Consider the following 21,615-nt stretch of genomic DNA (forward strand, 5'->3'; position numbering starts at 1 on the left):
TTAATAATTACCCAAAAGTTGAACAATAATGCTAAAGAAAGGGATATCATGGTAGTGCATTACTCTTATTATTCCAAGAGAGAGAGAAAAAACCCTTTTTTGTTGTTGTTGCTTTTTCCTTTTGTCCCTGAAGAACTTTTGCAATAGAGGGTAGCTGTTGATATGATTAAGCTATCATAAGAACAGTGATTGTAACCTTTACAATAATAGAGGACTGTGGCCTGTGGGAGGAAAGATGCATGTTGATATGTTAGGTCAATTTAAACATATGTACGAGCTCACTTTGATAGTGCCAACGGAACCTGTCTTTTCATTTTTGTTTAGAAAAAATTTATAATATATAAAAGAAAAAAAATCCCCACTTTGCATGCATGTTCATCCCTTTCTTTATGTGTCTCTCTCCACGTGTAGAGAAATTAAAGATTAATAATAAATGTTGGAGTGAGCAATTTTTGCCCACTTTCTTTTTAACATCCATGATCGGTTTAAAAGAATGGCATGTTTTGTCATTTGCACACATGGAGTCCTCGCTTGGGGCGATAATAATAACATTGTAGAAGGAAATGGTATTATGATAGTATGGGCAAGGGATGAGGTTTGCATGGTGGGATAAAAGCACAAACCCCTAATCCCATGTGTGATGTCTCCTACTTTTTGTCAATAAAGTGATTAAAATTATACATGTATGTTAGATATGCATACGAGAAAAGTTGGTAATAATGGAAGATGTGATCGGGTAGGTAGAAAAGATGATGTTGTTTTGAGTATTTCCATGGCGTGGGGGATTGAAGCATATGATTACGAATAGTAAAAAAGAAACACCTAGTTGACTTGTCCCTGTAAACATGATCCCTCTGTGTTTTAATTATTAGTATGTACTGCATGTATGCCCTTTTATCTTTGACTTGTCTTCAACTTCCACCCTTTTCACCTCTTCATAAAATCCCTCGCTTTTCCCCCTCTGGATTTTGCTCCCTTATTAGTTATAAACAATAGTAATAACTAGTAAATGTAATGTGTTTTCTACAGTTTAATTACTGTATTTATCAAACAAAATATTACTGTAATTCTTTTTGGTTTTATATAGCTTTAACAAAAAGACAAAAAAAAAAAAAACTCGTCTCACGATTTGGAAGTGGACCCAGGCCCCAATTGGTGGCCCATATCACGATGTATGTGTTTTTCTATGGAAAGGCTCAAATACACGATTTTCACGATGTTAGAACTCAAAACAATTTCGAAATATATATATATATACACACATACTGTGTTGTGCTCGTTTTAAGAGGAACTACTTGACATTGTTTCCATTTCCCAGAGGGAATGTGCATTTGGGTATGAGAGACATTCACAATTGAACTTAAAGAGCAATATAGCTTAATTCAAATGCAACGTGCTGGTTTTCTTATTTCAACTGATTTCAAAAAGCAAACTCGGAAATGACCAAAAATAGAATTCCAAGCATAGCCATCTGCTCTTGACAAGCTCCAATGAGCAGCCAACTATGCTACCTACAATACAAATGTCTACAAGCTGCTGAAAGAAAGACCAAAAAAGGCATATCATTTTGGAGGTTGCTTAGACCCATCACTTGGGTCCTGTTTCGATCCTGTCATTGCAGCAGATGCTGCCACGGTCATGGCAGCTGCGGCTGCACCCAGCTTAGCACCGCCGGCAGCCTTCATTGCCCCAGCTAATTTAGCAAAAACAGCTATCCCTCCAACAAGAAAAGCCCTCAATGCTACTGTTGGTTTCACAGCCATATTTTTGTCAAAGAATCTGCAAATTTTACAATTCGACAACAATTCAAACGTCTATTCTCATTCGAAGAAGTATATACATCAAAACTGTTAATAAATCCGGTTAATCTAACCCGTAAAACTTTCATGCTTGCTACCGTATCATGCATTAAATGATTGAAAATGTAAACGGATAGAAGATCACAAAAAATTTTGATTGGCTGCCTGAATTCCGAACAGTCTAATCTTTTACTTCATCCCCCCCCCCCCCAAGATTGAAATTTTCACAAGTTTACACATTCCCACTACAAAAGTCAACCAAAGCAACAGGAATTGAAACATCCATGTATCCCGGACTGGTACGTGAGATTACAGATTTTAAACTTGAACAGCAATGTTTAATGAGACCAAATAAGCCATACGACTGAAATAATCTGCCAGATTGTTAAACATGATGAAGATCAAGAATTCCTAGATACAACCATTCATCTAATTACAGTTATAGTTCGACTCACATCTAAAGCACCTTGACTCTAGAATCTAGATTAGAATTTTGCTGACTAATAAACAAGAAAGCCTACTTAACTAAGGAAAAATGGTAACTATTAAATATGGGCAGCTTTTTCCTCCTTGATTTCTGATCCATAGGACTAAGCATTCAACAAACCTACAAGCATAACTGAATATGAAACAATCAATCCCATATAGGAAAAATCTCTTCCAATTCTTCATTTTTAACTTATTCCAGACTTCAGTTCTAAAGCCTTGAAAGCACTTAACAGCAAAACCTAGCTGCAGGTTCTAGACACACAACTTCCATAGAACATTCTTAGGATTTCCAATTCTCATAGGCAAGTTTTCAACAATCTAACAAAAGAAGCAAATCAATCTAAATCACGAAAACTACAACTCATCTTTTCTCAAAATTTATACAAGAACTGCAAGCGGTTACTTATTTTTCTCATAAGGAACACAAATCCTTAAAAAATAAATAGAATTTGATTCCAAAGGAAAAAGGCAGTTCTGGTTAAGAATCCATTTTCTCAAATTCAAATCAACTGTAATGCCCACCTATCCCCAAGCCAGCTAAAGAATTTTACTTTCCTACCTTCTGTTTCCTCTTCACCATCAAACGCTAGATTAAAGGGAAAATATAAACAATAAAAGAAAAGAGAAATAACCGCAGACCATATAATAGGCAAGGCAACACAAGAAAAAGGAGAATCGGAACCTTAAACTTCACGGAGAAAAATCTTTTCGATTGAGTCCCTCTGCCAATAATCTGGAGAGTGTAATAAGAGAGATGAAGGAAAATATCGTGATAAATATATATACTATTGAAGAGTGACCTGTTATTTGTATAAATGGTAAACGACACGCAAGGTCATATAATTATAGCTTTAATAATAAATAGCTCATTTTCTTTTGAAATTTACAAATACATCATTCAATTAAAAAGTTATTACAAATATATCACCAACATTAATAAATTTAGATATTCTATTAGTTTTATTCTAATTCAAAATAAGTTAATAAATTTAATTTTTCACACTTAAAATTTTCACTATTTTATTTTTCTAAATTATTTATTTTTCTTCTAAAAGTATTGTATTATTTTATATTTACTTTTCAGATATGACAATTATTTATCACTAATTTATTATTGTTTATGACTGAATACATTTATTCAATAATAATTTTTAATTTATCGATTTTTTTTGAAATTATAAAAAGTTAATTTATTAAATTGGTTTTAATTAAAATAAAATCATTAAAATATATAAATTATAGAGATAAAACGTTTTATATTACATAACATTATATGTTCGTTTTAATTTTAATAAAAATATTTATTGATAAATTGTTTATTTTTTTTGAAAAAAATTGATAGGTATATTTATTAAATCAATAATTATTTGATCATAAGTGTAATTTATCTTTAGGGGAAAATGTCATGTTTACGACATGTTTTCCATTATGCGTACCAAACTAGGTAGAATGTCATTGTGAAATGGTCTAATATCATCTCCAGTCCTCATCTATACTCTACAACGTCTCTATCTCTACTCTAAAGATGAAACAGTAATTCATCTCCAACATTATCTCTACATTATCATCAACTCTACTTTATTCACAATATTTAACTATTATAATATTGATTTTGCAAATATAAAATAAAACATATATATTTCTAATAAATATCAAGATAAAAAACATAAATAAAACATTCATAAATAACATTACGAAAATACAAATAAATAAGAAAATTACATTTCATAATAATAATGCAAAAAAACATAAGTTACATAACTATATATTTTAATTCTCGGAATTGGAATATTCATTCCACAAATGTTCGATTAGTGCATTTCAAAAAATTAGTATGTTTATTTATCTAATTTTAATGTATTTTTATCAATCTTACAAATTAATCTATTTGAATTTAAAAAAAATCAGAAAAAATACAAAAATTAGTATGTTTATATATTTAATTTTAATATATTTTTATCTATCTTGTAATTTAATATACGAATTTAAAAAAAATAAAAAGAAAATTGTAACGCATAGTACCGCGCCAGATGTATATGTAAAGGGAAAGAAGCGAACTTAAGCTGATAATATATGCAGTATACCTTGGCTGCTATTGGTGTGATTGTCCGAGGTCACCGTGGACTCGTCGTGGAGGTACCTGCACGTAACCTGAGTGTGTACATCACTCATAAATGAATCGAAGAAAGGTGATGGGTAGAGGTAACCTTCCCTCCGAAAATTTAAAATTACAATAAATTTTAGATTTTTCTTATGTATCTTATTAATAAAAAATTGTTCTGACAATTCCTATAATTTTACAAATTCCTTTTATATTCATTCCACTTTAATTTTACAAGTTCCTCTTATATTCATTTCTTAATATAAAATCTTACATTCGTCCCTGTAACACAATGCAGAATCCATGAAAGCACTGGCCTTCTGTCATTTGCAATTGAAAACGGGTGGGAGGGTACTATAATTGAAGGAACCAATAAAATTGAAACTAGACTCGGATTTAAAATCTAAACCAATAAAATTGAAGTTATTCCAACACCTCAAAGTAAGAAAATCTGAGTTAAAAAATTTACTTGTTTTTTTAATCAAATAAGTCCTGATCACCACTGCTTCCAAGGATACCAGGGATCCAAAGATCCATTAAACAGCCCAAAATGTAATCCATGTAACATAGGAAAACCGGGGAAAGGAAAGGAACCAGAGCTGCAATAAAGAACTCAACTGTTTTTCTTTGAACACCAAGAATTGCGTGCCCTATTATCTTTTCTTTTATAATTTGATCGCCGTCCTCATGTATTTCTCATAAGAGTTCATCAAAATCGAACCTTGGCTCTCAAACTCAATTTATGTTCTCTGCTATCTTAAGCAGAAATTGTGAAGTAAGCAACTAATCATACAAAGGGACACACTACCTAGTAGTCATTATCTATGTCCGGCATACGACTTGGTGGTTTTTTCTCATCTGGATTTTCCAGGACAGAGGCCTCGGTTGTCGTCAATAGCAATGAAACGCTGTGATCAAAAAGCATGTTTGTTCAGTTAAACTTATAAAACGATCATGTATAAGCACATATTTGTAACTAGAGCTTCACCTGGCAGCATCAACCAAAGCTGTTCTAACTACTTTTAGAGGGTCAATGATTCCAGCTTTCACCATATCCAAATATGTACCTGTTTTAGCACACCAAACAAGATAATGATCAGGGCGGAGGATCTGTGCGTTCCCATAAAAGAAAAGAAGTGGCAGGGTATTTTTCGAAAAATAAATATGGCATGACAGTGTGTGTGCATATTAAGAAGAATGAGTGCGGTATAACCTGACGAAACTAAGATCAAATTATATGGCTTGAAGCAAGTATTTTCATAAGATTGAAAGGAACAAACCTTTTGAAGCATCAAATCCCAACTTATCATCATCTTGTTCCAGTAGTTTGCCGAGAACCAGAGAGCCATCATAACCAGCATTTGAAGCTATAGTTAAAGTCGGTGCCTAAAGTGCAGTCATAGATACTGTGAGGTACTAAACATGATAATGAGATCAGGAACACATGCATAGAGTTGTCAGAAATAAAACCTTAAGAGCATCTTGAACTATCTGAACGCCTCTTTTTTGGCCTTCATTTTCAGTTTGAAGATTCTGCAAAGCCTTTGTACCATACAAGAGAGCAACACCCACCACCTAACAAAAGACGTTTAATGTTATGACTTGGAGCATTGTCATTTGAAACCCAAGAGGGAGAAGTTCTTCACCTGGCACAATACCCTCCTCCACAGCTGCTCTGGTAGCATTCAAAGCATCTGTGACTCTATCTTTCCTTTCTCCAACTTCTGCCTCACTAGCTCCACCAACCTGAGAAAACAACTAATAAGTACTCACCTTTGACAGCATAAGATGCACATGCCACTTTAACATAGAAATATGAATTATAGACCTTGAAAACAGCTACACCTCCAGATAGTTTCGATAATCGCTCCTGTGCTTTCTCCCTGTCAAACACACGGCAGTGCTCTTCTCCATGGCCATCCTCAGCTGTAGATGTTTTCAAGAATCATAATGCCAAAAAAGGAAAGCAGGGATCATAAGAGCACAAATAGATAACAGTTGCATCCCCCACACCCAAACCCAAAAAACTATTATATAGCACAAGCACATGCATGGTAGCGTATAAATAGAACGACATTTAAAATGAGTTGAAGCTTTTAGAAAATGAAGAAACAACCAAATAGGGCATCAGAATACGGATACCTCCTCGCATCTTTCTTCAATCAGCTTCTTATCCCCTCCCCCATGTAGAATTATTGTGTCATCAAGTGAGACAGTGATCTGCCAATAATTAGGTCAATTGCAGAAGAAAGAAGAAAATCAGGCATGTTATATAGATACATGCATACCCTTTTTGCAGTACCGAGCATTTCAACTTTGACTTTGTCGAGAGTTAAGCCGCGTTCTTCACTGATAACCTGTAGTTTTGATAGTTAATAATGACTACAAAATTATTAAAGGACAAAACCAGAGCAATGAGAATGTTTTACCTCTCCACCGGGTAAGAATGGCAAGGTCATCCAAATTTGCCCGTCTGTTATCCCCAAAACCAGGAGCTTTTATGGCACACACCTAAATACATAAGATTTCACAATTAATAAGGTTGAGGTGTCATATAAAGTATAAAACATCTTGTAATGCATGGAAAAGTAAACTTAAAGCAAAGCCAGAATCTAGACAATTACTTACCTTCAAACCAGCATGATGCTTATTGAGAATAAGTAAAGCAAGTGCATCACTCTCCAAATCCTCAGCCACAAGAAGAAGTGGTCTGCTTTTCTGTTCAAATAGAAGAAATGAGGTTCACAATGTGCTTCACTTATAATCATAAATGTAAACGAGTCCACAGATGAATTACATTTATAGCCAGCTCCAATATCTTCACAAGCGAGTTAATATCTGAAATTTTCTTGTCATGAATGAGAATCAGGGGATTCTCAAGTTCCTGCCATCATAAAATTGAAGCCTCTTTAAATCAATGCTTTTTTACATGCTTGTGATATTATTACAATCAATAGAGGTTTGTATGCTATATGTAACTGGAAAAAAAGAAGCGAAAAGGTTAAGGAGATAAGACAATTCAAATTTCTATGCTTTTAAAAGTGCACAGTCTTTTACATTAGCATGCAAAGCCATGAACTATGCACTATAACCTTTAATATAGCAATAATCTGATCTTCAAATTAATTAAGCAAAGTAAGGGAAATGATTTATGATTTTTCCACGAGGCCCCTCCTCCAAGCTGACAAGTGACAACATCAAAATAAGAGAAACAAAAAAAATTGAGCATGGGTTTTACATTGGGAACCTCACTTTGGTTCAATGAACAATTATCCCAATATTTCAGTAAAAACTATTGGAAAAAGGACACAAAGGACTTACACATTTCTGGGTCTTCTGATCAGTAATAAAGTAGGGAGAGATGTAGCCTCTGCCTAGCTTCATTCCTTCCACCACTTCTAATTCATTGTCTAAAGTATTCCCATCCTAAAATTTAAGGAAAACATTAGATACGCCAAATTAGATGTGGTTTAAGAAGTAATCATTGTTATTCACAATTTTATCACCATTAAAATAATGTTAAAAAAAGAAAATTGGACTTACAGTGACCGTAATGACCCCTTCCTTCCCAACTTTCTCCATTGCTCTTGCTATTAGTTCTCCAATTTCACGTTCCCCATTTGCAGAAATATTGGCAACCTATTTAAAACATACCAAAAACAATCTAATGCAGAATAAATCAAGGGTATGAGAGATAAAGAGCCACAGATCCCACATCAATAAACCTGTGTAATTTCCTCCGGAGTGCTTATCATTACTGCCCTGCTTTTTAAGTCAGATATGACTGTATCAACTGCCATATTAATTCCTTTTCGCAAGTCCATCACATTTACGCCAGCAGCCAATGACTTGCAGCCTTCCAAAAGAATTGCCTGAGTTAGGACAGTTGCACAGGTTGTACCTGCGAACAGATGCATTATAGTTAATAGATCTTCAGCAATCTATCAGATATTATGGAAAAAATTTCAAAGAAATGTCAATTCCGTAATAAAAACAAAAAGGTTTCCTCATGTATCATGCTACAAATACAACTGAACCTATCCATGCTTTGAGCCTGAATGTTATAGAGATTGCTCACTTATTCTATCCACAGATGCCCTGCATATTTAGGATTCTAGATTCTTAAATGCACATTGTCAAAGACTTTAAACAAATCTAGGTCATTTATGCCACACTTTCCAGGAATATTTTTGTAACAGCAGGTTCCTATCAAGGACTCTCCAATCCAGATCAACATGGAATGAAGATTGAGGCTTAGTTGACTTGTCTTAAGCATCAATTATTTTGCTGAAAAAAGAGTTACTTTTGGGTACAAGTCCCACTAAACAACTTTCTAACATGAATGTCTTGATCTGAAAACATTGGTACATTTGATTGATCAATGTTCAGCTAAAGCACATTAATGGAACAAGGAAGGAAATAATAGAAATCACCATCTCCAGCCACTTTATTTTGTGGCATTTGCAACCTGCTTTACAAGATCTGCACCGACATTTTTAGCCTTATCCTTGAATTTGATGCTTTTGGCAACAGTAACACCATCCTTTGTGACTTTAGGGTAGCCTCGACTACTCTCAATAATTACATTACGGCCCTGAACCAATAAAACAGAATGAATACTATGACAAGGCATAATATTAAGAATGAATTTGAACTCTTGGTCTTCTTTCATGTCTATTACCTTTGGTCCCATTGTGACTCTCACGGCATCTGCAACCTCGGACACACCCTGCAGGATAGCCGCACGTGCCCCAACCCCAAAACTGATATCTTTTGCCACATAATTCCTGTTGCAAATCACCCTACTATAAACCTGTACAATTCAAATTATTAAGCAACCAAAACAAATAAAAGTTAAGATTCATTCATATCAATCAAAACCAAACCCAAATAAACATATATTTTTACTTTTAAGAGGAAAAAAAACGAAAACCTTTCTAACTATTTAATGACCCATCTCTAAATTTCCATAGTTACAAAAGTATCTAAAAAACACTTATTTACCTAAAGAAAATGCAACTATTTGGTCCTAGAAATTGTCTATTATTTTTCATGTCATTTCTTCTATTTCCCACATTTCCTCACCACACGAACAGAAATCAAAATGAAAGGAAAATCAAGTAAGATATTATGATTTCTTACCAGTTTTCTCGAAGTCGAGGAACTGCCAAAATAAAAGATAAAGATAATTGATCAGATATATAAAATAAATAAATAAACCCATTCACAGGCATTGACATGAACCAAATGTAATCCGTCAGATGCATTACCTAATAGATGAAGCTAATTTTGAAGCTACTCGATACATGAGTGAGATGGGTTTTATTTTACGCAACGAGAATTTAGTAAATAGAGTGATAAAAAGTGAGACTTCAAAGAGAGCTTCCGCTGAGGTTCTTAAGGCTTCCAAGTTAAAAAAAAATAGTAGGGTTTTAGCTGAGTCCGGGGTTTTCGGTCACTTTATCTGAATAACAAACTGGAGATGAAACGATTGAATCCAGATTGTTCTAGATTGAGTCCAATTGGCCACTCTCTAACCCAAATATGAGCTTTTTTTCAATATATATTTTGGGCCTGTTGCTTCTTTATACTTTTGGAGAACCTAAAATAGCAATCTTTTGCAATTTTTTCATTTCATTAAAGATTAAAATAAAAAAATAAGGGTAAATTACATGTTTAGTTCCTAAAGTATTAGTTTTGACCCGTTTTAGTATTTAAACTATCGGCTTTGATCCGTTTTAGTACTTAAACTTTAATTTTTTTCAAAATCATACCTAATGTTTAGTTTTTGTTTCATTTTAGTATCTCGTCGTTACAACCTTTATTTTTTTATTGTAGTACCTTGTTCAAAATTTAATATTAAGTTTTGAAAAAATTGGAAGTTTAAGTATTAAAACGGGCCAAAACTGATAGTTTAGGCACTAAACGATTTAAGTTTATTACGTTGGAGTACTAAAATGAAATGAAAACTAAAAGTTAGGTATGATTTTGAAAAAAAAAATGAAAGTTTAGGTACTAAAATGAACCAAAACTAATAGTTTAGATACTAAATGCATAATTTGCTGAAAAATAAATTTAGAAAATGTATATTTGAGCATTATATTTGTTTTTTAATGGTCTTACGAGATGATATATGCTTATAATATTTCTTAATTATTAACAACGCATACACACTCTACACACGTAATTATTCAAACTCTTAACATCAAGGAAGAACAACTTCTATTTTAACTACTGATGTCACTCGATAGATTCGAATATTATATATACTAAGATTATAATATTTGATTAATTTAATATTGCAATTTAAGTAATATTAACTCGACCGTTGGTATTTTTTACTCCCTCCGTCTCATAAAAATATTTCTTATTAATTTTTTAAAAATCAAAATTTTCAAATTTTAACCATGGTTATTTTTAAATAATTAATTTTTATAAAATATATATTTAAAAACTACTTGATTTGGAAAATTTTAAAATATATTTTTACATATTTGTATCAGTAATAAAATTTAAATAACAATTAACTAAAATTTTAAAAAAAATTAATAGTTGACATATTTTAGGGAACAAAAGGAGTATATTAATCGCTAACCGTCGATTTTCCTTGATTTTCTTAGTAAACTTAAAAGAAAGACTACTACCCATCCATCAAATAATTGTGTATACATCAAACTATTTTTGTGATCCGCATGTTATATTGAACATGTTTTTCCATTTTGTTCCTTTGAAAGGCATTCTTTCCAGGAAATGCTAACTAAGATTTGAGAATTGAGATTGAGACCGTACACCTAAAAAATAATTAAAAATACCCCACCGACGCTCATATTGTATGAATTATATCACTACAACAAAATTTCTTATTAGTGGTATCTAGGTTATTGTCACTAAAACTTCAATTTATGTCACTAGATGTATTTTGTAACGTAAAAGTCAATGTCACGAATCACCCTAGGTGTGTCACTAAATGTCAAAAGTGACGATGTATGTGTTATCGTCATGTATTGTTAAATATATAGTGATGCTAATGGATAACATCACAGTTTAATTTGCATTCAGTGACAATTACTTTTGTCACCAAATGATGTACATTTTCGTCATTAATAAATCATATCGTCATCAATACCACAATAATTTCATTGTATACGTGACGAAAATAAAATTGTCACATTGTTAGTAACGTAGTATATCGTCACCTAATAGTAGCATGGATGACATTTATATATAACGTCACTATATAATTAATATTCAATGACAACTAATTATGTCACTAAATTATGTAAAATTTCGTTATTAATGATTTATATAATCACGAATAATACATTAAAATCAACCTATATGTGACGAAAGAGATATTGTCATATTTTTAGTGACATAATATAAATGTTACCTAATAATATTATGAATGACGTTTATGCATAACGTCACTTTATAATTTATATTCTATGACAGTTGGTTACGTCACTAAATTAAATAAGATTTCATTATTGATAATTTATATTGTCACAAATAATGCATTAAAATCAACTTATATGTGACGAATGAGATATTGTAGCAAAACACAAATAATTTATATTCTATGACATTTTTAATGACAATATATATTAAAATAAAATTATTTATACAAATTTAAATAAAAAATAAAAATAGTTCACTTATTGCAAAATAATAAGATTTAAACAAATATTTCACTAAATACATAATAATTTCATTTCTATAAATATAAAAATGTTTACAGAAAATAAAAATAATATGATAATAATATGACTTGTAGAATATTTCGTTGTAACAATCTCAATCCAAACCTTGAGTCGATTGTGATTCTGTTGATGTTGAGTTTGTGGTATCATTTGAAGCTACAAATTAAGATAATCAATATTAGTTACTACAATTAATATTATATAATAATTTTTATTTGATTAACTATATTGTTTACCTGAAAATTGAAGTGATGGCACTTGAATTTTCAATTGTTGTATCTGGATCAATTTCTTCATGTGTTTGGTTTGGAGCACCAGTAACTTGTTGAGGTTCAGATTATTGGGTTCGATTTAGTTTACCAGAGACTTTTTGAGTTTCATTTTCTTGTGTTCCAATCCTTTTACGAGATACTTTGCCTGGTGTCATCCTAAAACATATAGAAAAACTATTATAAATACTTTCACCAGCTTTTGCAATCGATTGCTCTTAGATATTAGAGGGAAATGCAAAGACGCATTAAACCGCAACCAAAATCATCAATTATTATAGCACAGCTGCTCTCCACTGGCAGAGCATTCTACAACTTAATTCATAAACACAACAGTTCGGTTACACTGAGAGAATGATTCATTTGCAATTCAACTACATTAATAATTATGCTAAATTACAGAATTTTGAAAACTTACACTGAAATGATGCTAATAACAATATTTTCAATCAGTTTAAATGGAAATGTAAATAAATTAACATAAACAAAAAGAATGATATAAATTCAAAAATTCACAAACACATGCACCTAAAGGAAGCATAAATACATAGCAGAGTTTGAGAATACCTTGTGAAGGTGAAATTTTACATCATAAACATTTATTTATTAAATAAAGAATTATCAATGTGAAAAGGAAACAAGACATGCACAGGTTTTTGAATGAGTTTTCCAATCAAATTGCACAATATCGAATAATAAAAGCAGCAACGTTTAGCAAAATTTAAGAAAAACTAACAATTATTTTGTAAAAAGCAGCAGCGTTTAGCAAAATTTAAAAGAAAAAACTAACAATTATTTTGTAAAAAACATCAGCGTTTAACAAAAAATCAGAAATCGAATAATAAAACTAACCCTAAACCATATGAATTCATTAATATCGAAAAAACCATATTTAACAACGAAGAAAATAAATTTAAAAGAAAACAAACAATTACCTTTAAATTAAAGTTGGAGAAACCTTTGTACTATTGTAATATGAATCAAAACAAAAAATAATTATAAAAATAATAAAACTATAAAGCAAAATTATCTCAATATAGAATATAGTGTAGACACCCGTTTTGTCCGGGATTTTTATTGTTATTATTTTTATTTTATTAATTATTAAATATTAAATATTAATTTGGTGATGTGTGGCACATACTCTTTATGTTTGTGTAAGTGCGGGTTGTACCTCCCTCTACTATATAAGTTGCAATTGTCCAAGGTGCTCCGACAAAACCCAGCACTGCTGCATGATCTCCAACCTCCTGGCGCAAAATCTTAAGGGACTCCCCAACAAAATGTAGTTTCTCCAAGTCAATAGGATGCAATGCCTTCAAGCAATCCTCAGAGTGCATCGGTGAATGAATGACAGGACCCCTTACTTCTTCAATGTTAAACGGGACACCGAATGCAGGCAGTGGAGTAAGAATATCAGAGAAAATTATAACTCCATCAGGACGGAAAGTTTCCCAAGGCTGCAAAGAAATTTCCACAATGAGATCAGTTGTCTCATACCTCTCTCTGAAGGACGGATGTTTCTCTGCAAGCTTTCTGTAAACAGCCATATACCTTCCTGCCTGGTGCATCATCCATGCAAGAGGCCGACTTACAGGATCTCCTCTTGCAGCTTTAACCAACAATGGATCAGTAGTAGAAGAAGAGCAAGCTACTGAGAACTTCTTAATTCTCATTCTTTTAGGAGAAAAAACAAAAGCTCCAGGGAAATTACTAGTTTCATTTGAGTTAAAACCCAACCGCACTGTCAAGCTTGAGGATTTAACTCCCACGGAACTGCAAGCACTTGCTAGTGAAAAGCAGCTCCAAGAAGGGAGACTTAAAAGAAAGAAAATGGGGAAGTGGGTTGTGTAGAGAGTGAACGGCGGCAGAGGGTTATTAAAAATGAAGTGTGGGTTTATATTAAACCTAATTAAATTTTATTAAAATACTTCACATGTTGTCGTTTAGGGATAGAATCAGCCCATTTTTCTTTATTTGGGTTAATCATTATAAGGGTCATGTCCATGTTTAAAGTAACACATTTTGGTCCTCATTTCAAGGCTTTTTCTTTTTTAAATTTGTGAATCTAGCCCCTTAGTTTTCGTTGAATTTTATTTTAGTCATTAGTGCCTTTTTATTATGTTTTCCTTTCTTTTACATTTAAAATCTTTTATTATTAAAATATATTTTTTTATTCATGGTTTTGATATTATTTAAAGATTAATTATTAAAATAGTAATAATTTAAAATAGTAAAAAAGATTTCTCTTTAGAAATTTTAAAATTATAAAATAATTGAAGTAAATACTATTTTTAACAATTTCATAATAAATAATTACTCCAATGCAAAGTTTGATTCAATTAAAAATGTGTTAGGAGGAACAATAATAATCCTAAAAAAATCAACACACATACATGTTTTATAATATTAGCTTTTTTATATATAAAAGAGTGATATTTTATATTTTAAAATTATTGATGTTATATGTATCTAAATATACTAAAATTTTATGGGTATTTCTATGATCAAATATAAATATTTTTTTCTGAACACTTTGATGTAACATCATGGAAAACATGGAAGTATAACAATATATAAAAATATTATGGTCATTTCTTTTTTACGATTTATTATTTTGTGTTTTACTCTAAAAAATCTTTGAATGTGAGATAATCTAATATAGAATAATGTAAATAAAATAAAAAACACAAAAAAAAAAACTCTATACATTGTATTATTTAATAAGGTTGTTAGATTATCTTATTTTTTAACATTAAGTGACATATTTTCATGACGTCTTTTAAAATCGTCATATAAAAATAAGAGATAAAAACAAGTGACAAATAATTGATTTCGTCGTGCTAAAACAATTTTTTGTGACAATAATAAAATGTAACTTTTAGTGTCTTATAAAACATGACAAATTAAATTTTCACAAATAAAACTTATTAATGACAAATGTGCAACGCCACTAATTCAAATTGAATCGTCATTATAATAAATCGTCACTAATACCTATTTTTCATTGGAGACAATTTTAAAACGTCATTACTTTATCTAAATGTATTAAAAGGTTTCCCACCAAAAATTTTGGTGGGAAGATTTTGGCGCCAAACATATAGTGACAAAAATCAATGATCATTTTTAAAATTATCATAAAAGATATATCATTAATCAATAAATATGACGAAAATAAAAAAACGTCACATTATAGTATGTTTTGTGACGATATACGTAATATCATATAAAAATTTTGTCATAAATTGATAAATTTATTGTAGTGTAGGCACCAAACCAATTCATCCTTTCTACTACTACCACCAAAAACATTTTAGTCAACTTTATTTTATTTATTGCAAAATAAAATTGACTGAATAGAAAAAAGAAAGCATGCAATACAATTTTCTCGCACAAAACATCATCACCCAATAATAATAATACAAGGCAAAAGAAAAAGGTGTAGCAAAGACAAAAACTAAACTAAACTAAACATGAAACCTTTTTCTTCATCTTTCTCAAATTCACATCGATCGTAACGTCCATTTCCAGATCTTGAGCTTCAAATCAACCTTACACTTTGCGTTAGAAGTTGAAGCTGTGGTTGCTGATTTCACCTTCGGAACACTAACTTTAACCCCTTCACAAGTCACCATAATCCTAAGCTTCGGTGTCTTCAATGCTCCCATCTTCGCTTTCACTTTTGTTTCCAGCTTTATCTTCAATGGCAGCCCGTTCTTGCTCTTCAAACCGGTCTTTAACTTGCCAGCCGACGTGTAATCGAGTTCTTGGTGGCTACTAGCTATGGCAGCTTTCAAAAGGGTCGTGTTTTTAGTCCCATGCACGAAGGAACCGAAAGAACCATCCCCGATATCGATGTCGTCACTTGTGTTAATAGATATGGTGGTTGGGTCGTAACTGTAGACGACTTTTTTGTTAGGGTTTTTGGCTTCGACGTTGAGGTTGGTGATCAGCTTGGAGGCTGAGCTTATATTAAGGGCTGAGACGTTGAGGGAGGAAACTGTGAAAGTGGGGCGGTGGGGGCGGTAAAGGACGTAAAGGATAGCACCGGCTATGGCGGATAGGAGGATGAGGACGAGGATAGCTATGGTGGTCCAAAGGCAGCAAGAACAACAACAGGAGCGGCGGTGGCGATTCGGTTGTGGACGGTAAAGAGGGCGGGAAGCACCGTAGAGTTGAGCTTTACTGGCGGAAAACGAAGGGTTGGTTCCGGTGGCGGTGCCGTTGGTGGCTTGTTTTGCTGAAGGGTAAACCCTGTCTGCCATGGTGGTGACCTGGTGGGGAGAACTGAAAAAAAGGTGTTAATTTGTTTTGGTATTTAAACTTGAGAAAATCGCCTCAGTGACCAAAAAAAAGTTATAATATACGATTTTAACCAACTTTTTTTGGATTTGCCAAAATGACCAACAAAATCGCAACGCGAAATAAAAATCGCAACGCGATCCCCAGAATCGCAAATCAGTTTCCAGAATCGCAAATCAGTTTCCAAAATCGCAACGCGATTCTTGAAAATCGCGATGCGATAGTACAAATTCGCATTGCGATTTTCCAAAATCGCAACGCGAATATGAAAATCGCAACGCGAACACATAAATCGCAACGCGTATCCGTAAATCGCAACGTGTATCCGTAAATCGCAACGCGTATGGGTAAATCGCAATGCGTATCCGTATATCGCAACGCGTATCCGTAAATCGCAACGATAATACATAAAATCGCAACGCGTATCCGTAAATCGCAACGCGATATTTAAAGCGCCATTATAATCGCTACGCGTATTTTATTTTCAAATTACAAAAAGAATATTAAGACAAAATCCCGTAATCGCAACTCATAACCTAAAACCTAAAATCACAACTCAGTCCCATCTCCATCTCTCACTCTCTACGGCGAAGAAATCCGTCCCCATCTCCGAAGATTTCCGTCCCCATCTCCGGCGAAATCCCTCACAACCATTCACGGTCAGAAATCCCTCACAATATTCAGAAATGGAAAATCAACCTCCGAGGGTTAGTTTTTTTTAATTATTTTTATTTTGAAATGTTTGCATTATTGTAGGTTTTTCATATTGAAACTGATGATAAGTTTACTGGTCATTTCAATAATAGATTAACCATTTCACTTAGATTTCATTTCGCGTTACGATTCTGTCGTTGCGATTTTCATTTCGCGTTGCTATTCTCTCGTTGCGATTTTCAAGTTAGTATTTGTCTTTGTCTTTGTTCTGTCTTTTGGTTGAAGTAATGCAATCCATTCAAGTTTCAATTTGCAGAAGAGTCGCAACGAGATAAATGAAAATCGCAACGAGAGAATGACTGTCGCAACGAGAGAATCGCAACGCGAAATGGAAATCGCAACGAGAGAATCGCAACGAGAGAATCGCAACGCGAAACCAAAATCGCATTGCGATTTTCATTTCGCGTTGCGATTCTCTCGTTGCGATTTTCATTTCGCGTTGCGATTCTCTCGTTGCGATTGTCATCTCGCGTTGCGATTCTCTCGTTGCGATTTTCATTTCAACCAAAAGACAAAACAGTGTTGCAAATTTTAGTTTAAAGAATAAACTACTACTTTTTATGTTTATTGTTTTTGGTATATCTTCACAGTGTAGTTTTTGGTATATCTAACTTGGTATGTTTATTGTTTTTGTAGAAATTTTTTTCGGCTCAATTGACCTTGAGAAATAAAGTCAGCCTGGCCACTACAATTGCAAAGAAGCTTTCACCTGCTCAAAGACAATTGTTTGAGGAAACCTGCTTCGGGCCATGGCTGAGAGTACAGCATCCGGGTGGAGATGCTAATTTGACCCATTTGTGGCTTCAGACCATGACATCAAATCTACCCGACAGTATACAACGTGGTGAGGAAGAGATATGGTTTCATTTTCCACCAGCGTATACTTGCTTTGGGCGGAAGGAGTTCTGCTTAATCACTGGTCTACGATTCGGACACGATGATGTAGGCCGGTACACTCGTCATATCGCCCGCCCATCATGGTTATCCCGGGTTTTTCTGGATGAGTCAATGGAGAAGCCGAACCTACATGTCGACGACCTGAAGAAATTATTTAATAAGAAAGCTGGTTTCACTCGGATGGAAGACGTCGATGTTGTCCGAGTATGCCTTCTACTACTTGTGTATGCCGGCTTTTTAGGCAGAGAGGCCAGACAACCTATTCATCGGGAGCTAATAATATTGGTAGAGGACCTGAATGCATGGAATCTGTTTCCGTGGGGTTCGTATATGGAAAGCTACCTGGACTAAGTTGTCGTCTGCCTTTGATGACCGCAAAAGTTTGCGGGGCGATGGGTCCAAATACACTTTGTCAGGCTTTGTTTGGGCCTTTAAGGTAAGAATTTCTATATAATGTTTCTAAAATTATAATTAATTATTTAACAATTACTAATTTTGTTATTATATTGTTTGTAGATTTGGATATTCGAGGCTTTCCCCAGCATGCGTACATATGCAATAAAAACGTCAAATGATATTCCCAGGGCTATTTCCTGGAAGAGGAAAACTCTGTTGGATTGGGAAGACTTAATACCATATGCCACAATAAATAATGTAAGTTAACACAAATACTTTCATATAATATATAAACAAGTTATTAATAGTAGACGTTTAACTTTGTTTGAGTTTTTATATTTTAGGAGGCCAACATTCCATTACAAAGACTGACACCCACGGAGGAAGAGCTTGCCACTGATTGGTGGCAAGCTAGTCAGAATTTTTTTGATGGCACGGATGATGAGCAGCATCCACTTCCTCCAATTCGAGAGCCATCACCTCACCTAGAGCCATCACCCGATCGACCCGACTATACATCTCTAGAACGAGAGCCATCACCTATCCCGTCACATCATCGAGCCTCTTCTCCACCATCACCTCATAATAGGCGACCGGCAAAGATGCCACGACTCCTATCTCCCTGTTCTCCACCTCCACCTCAACGGGATGAGTCAAGGGAGTTACGTGATGAGGTCAATGCCTTGCGTGAGGAGATCGGTACTCTACGCGATAACGATGGTGCATGGCGTGTGGAGGTGTCAACTTTACGTGGTGAGGTTGCCGCTCTACGTGAGATGATAGTATCGTTGCAGAATGAGGTTCATACTCTACGCAACGAGGTAAGTTGAAGATTTTCCATATTTAACTTAATGATAAATTTACTCGTAATTTCACTTAGATTAGCCATTTCACTTAGATTGCTTAGTAAATTTGTTCGGTTGCTGCCAATTCTGCTAAACTGTGTATTCTTTAACACTGTGAAATAGTATTTGTCTTTGTTTTGTCTTTTGGTTGAAAGTAAATTTGTTCGGTTGCTGCCAATTCTGCTAAACTGTGTATTCTTTAACACTGTGAAATATATTTGTCGTTGTTTTGTCTTTTGGTTGAAAGTAAATTTGTTCGGTTGCTGCCAATTCTGCTAAACTGTGTATTCTTTAACACTGTGAAATAGTATTTGTCTTTGTTTTGTCTTTTGGTTGAAAGTAAATTTGTTCGGTTGCTGCCAATTCTGCTAAACTGTGTATTCTTTAACACTGTGAAATAGTATTTGTCTTTGTTTTGTCTTTTGGTTGAAAGTAAATTTGTTCGGTTGCTGCCAATTCTGCTAAACTGTGTATTCTTTAACACTGTGAAATAGTATTTGTCTTTGTTTTGTCTTTTGGTTGAAAGTAAATTTATCCATTCAAGTTTCAATTTGCAGAAGAAGAAATAGTTTACTTTCGCAACACGAAACTTAAAATCGCAACGCGAAACCAAAATCGCAACGCGAAATGAAAATCGCAACGACAGAATCGCAACGCGAAACCAAAATCGCAACGACAAGATCGCAACGCGAAACCAAAATCGCATTGCGATTTTCATTTCGCGTTGCGATTCTTTCGTTGCGATTTTCATTTCGCATTGCGATTCTGTCGTTGCGATTTTCATTTCGCGTTGCGATTTTGGTTTCGCGTTGCGATTTTAAGTTTCGTGTTGCGAAAGTAAACTATTTCTTCTTCTGCAAATTGAAACTTGAATGGATTGCATTACTTCAACCAATAGACAAAACAAAGACAAATACTAACTTCAGGGTATTAGTTTGAAACATATTTTTCTTTGTTATCTGATGCATTTTGTGAACTATGATAGAATAATGACTTGGGTGAATACAATGCAAGTTTGAAACATATTTGTCTTTGTTTTCACTGTTTAAAGATCATGTCTGTTTATTTACTGATTTTTGTATTTAATTATTTAGCGGCCCGATAGAGTGGATGCTTTACGTCGGGTTATGCTTGCACGACGGAGTTCACGCATCAGACAGCGTGCACGTGCTATTAAGTCTCCGTACACCCCAATAGTGCGAAGACACCGCAAGAAGAAGCCCGACTCGCCTGTCATCCCTCAAGAGTCCACTCCTATCGTTGAAGAGGCCCCCCATATCATTCCTCGAGAGTCCCCTCCCACCGTTCAAGAGGCAACTGTCATCGTTGAAGAGGTCCCTCCCACCATTCCAGAGTCTGATTCACATGGGGTAATATATCGAAGTATTGAGAAACCCCCACCGGTTCCGGACATGATGGATGAGAGTTGGCTCTCGTATTTATTTTAGATTGAGTTTAAAGGTTTTATGAAATAAGTGCGCAAATGAATGAATTATTACTTATGATTGCAGGTGTTTATCCCTGTTTTGGAACGTAAACATTGGATTCTCGTCGAGCTTCAGCTCCCATCCCTTAAGACAATAGTGTATGACAGCATGATAAATTACATATCATTGGCTGATTTAAGAGATGTTATTAAGGGATGGAGCTCTCATTTGGCTAAATTCTTGGATGCGATCAATTATTGGACTCGTTCTGGAAACAAGAAGCCAAAGAAGCTCAATATTACAGTTATTAGAGACGAGACCGCGCCACAACAAACGAGCGGAGCCAGAGGAGATTGTGGTCCTCTCGTATGCTTGGCGTTGGAGCGTTTGACGACGGGAAGCATCAAGTATCTACCTCCCACCGATAGAGATAAAGCTGCAGTAGGCTTGTGGTTTCGGCATTATATGGCTAAATCGATATATACGAGACGCTGCCTACCTGCATCCGCGTTATAAAAATGTCCATAAACAATTGGTAAGTTTATATACTTATAAATGAAAATGTTTGGTTAAGTAACTAGAATTCAATAATTTGCGTAGAAAGTGTTGTTTGAACAAATGTTTGGTTTCTGCAGGTTAATCTCAGAAGTGAACTGCGTGAAAATGATGTCGAGCT

The 21,615-nt window shown here is 33.9% G+C and overlaps 1 long non-coding RNA gene and 1 pseudogene across 1 annotated transcript; both read right to left on the reverse strand.

Moving 5' to 3' along the window:
* Positions 1 to 1,381: 1,381 nt before the first annotated feature.
* LOC120131426 lies at positions 1,382 to 3,054 on the reverse strand. The gene is made up of 2 exons (XR_005516916.1): positions 2,971 to 3,054; positions 1,382 to 1,779 (listed from the first exon to the last, which is right to left on the reverse strand). It is a non-coding gene; the product is annotated as an uncharacterized LOC120131426 (long non-coding RNA).
* A 1,915-nt stretch (positions 3,055 to 4,969) lies between these two features.
* Positions 4,970 to 16,641, reverse strand: LOC120131425 (annotated as a pseudogene).
* Between the last annotated feature and the right edge of the window lie 4,974 nt (positions 16,642 to 21,615).

Source organism: Hibiscus syriacus, unplaced genomic scaffold (genome assembly GCF_006381635.1).
Source record: "Hibiscus syriacus cultivar Baekdansim isolate YM2019G1 unplaced genomic scaffold, ASM638163v2 tig00110556_pilon, whole genome shotgun sequence".
NCBI lineage: Eukaryota > Viridiplantae > Streptophyta > Magnoliopsida > Malvales > Malvaceae > Hibiscus > Hibiscus syriacus.